The sequence below is a fragment of the Sinocyclocheilus grahami genome, unplaced genomic scaffold, assembly GCF_001515645.1.
Source record: "Sinocyclocheilus grahami isolate Dianchi unplaced genomic scaffold, SAMN03320097.WGS_v1.1 scaffold226.1, whole genome shotgun sequence".
Taxonomy (NCBI): Eukaryota; Metazoa; Chordata; class Actinopteri; order Cypriniformes; family Cyprinidae; genus Sinocyclocheilus; species Sinocyclocheilus grahami.
The window spans coordinates 702,210-703,540 of record NW_015505405.1 but is presented as its reverse complement, the minus strand read 5'-3'; the positions used below and the strand labels follow the sequence as shown (position 1 = coordinate 703,540).

The 1,331-nt window shown below is 37.2% G+C and overlaps 2 protein-coding genes across 2 annotated transcripts in view; both read left to right on the top strand.

Annotated features, from left to right (window-relative positions):
• acot18 (acyl-CoA thioesterase 18) overlaps positions 1 to 1,331 on the top strand; it is a 446,653-nt gene that overhangs the window by 62,477 nt on the left and 382,845 nt on the right.
• lamb1b (laminin, beta 1b) overlaps positions 1 to 1,331 on the top strand; it is a 38,377-nt gene that overhangs the window by 28,154 nt on the left and 8,892 nt on the right. The gene's annotated exons all lie outside the window — the stretch shown is intronic.

Here is a 1,331-nt window from a genome sequence, read left to right as displayed (position 1 = left end):
CTGAAAAAGATGCAGAAAACCCACTAGAATTGGCAGCCTAGTTTGTAGCAAACATAGCGTACTGCAGCCATAGAAGCGAGCAATTAACGGATCAGAGATCGCAGATTCTACCTGGCCTAAAAGCTTCAGCATCCATTTAAAAAGTCTATAACAACAGCATATAATAACTCAAATCAACTCATCAGTTTCTAGGTTGGCCGTCTCCCATTGACATTTGTGCTTGTTGTGTTACGTGTCCTCAATCTGACAACCCATGTGAGCATAGACAAAAATCCTTGCCAATACACTAAATAGCTTTGCAACAAGCATGTTGCTTGCTTAAATCACAGCATGTTGCAGTGGTCAGGAACTTAAGGAAATAACATTCCCGATACTAGATGAGCCATAAGCAGCAAGCATATTTCAACAACAATCGGATGGCCTAAACAACAACGTAAACATTAGCTTCTTGCTGTTGCAATTTTAACTAAGTACCAGCACTTGCAGTAACAACCAATAGCTTACAGCAACAAGCAAGTCTAGCGACAAACATGATACTGAACACTAGATAAGCCCTAACAAGCAAGCAAACTCCCAATACCCTAATAGCTTTAAAGCAAAACCAATTAAATTTGCCTTGTTCTTGAACAAAGAACTCAGATAGGTGTTATGGTTCTTTTGTTTTAGACCCTTCATTCAGTGTGATTTAAAATGGTTAAATATAAATAATATAAATATAATTAAATACAGACTGAAATGGAGCTTAACATAAGAAAAAAACATTTAATTTTTTTTTAAATGTTTTTATTTTTAAAGCACTGCTTGTACTTGCTTAGAATAATTGGACTATATTTAAATCCCTTGTGTCCATTTGAGCGCTCAGTCATAACCTTCCAGTCAACACCGAAGTGATTTATTTTTTTTAAATTAACATAGCTTGATCTCCGCCAGTTGATCATGTTTAATCAACACATGTCATATCACCCTAATTTCTCATGCTCATATGCTCACATTACTCAGCGTGAGCACATATTCAAGCGGATCAGAAATTATGAATCTCTAATAGTATTGAGTGGCAGTCCAGCAGGGGAAGCATACACCCTGCGGAAATACTTCGAATGACTGTCATTGATATTACATTCTTATATGTATAGAAGCCATTAGGAGCGATAAACGCGAGCTTCTGACACAGCTGAAATCAACTGCACACTCACACAGCTAATGAAAACATCAACCTTAGAAATAACAACCGTAACATTGAGATTATGCCGCTGAATACAGCGAACCCCAGTTGAAACGCCTACACAAGAATGCTCGTTTCATTTAAACTTGTTCTCATGGCCTTAACTATC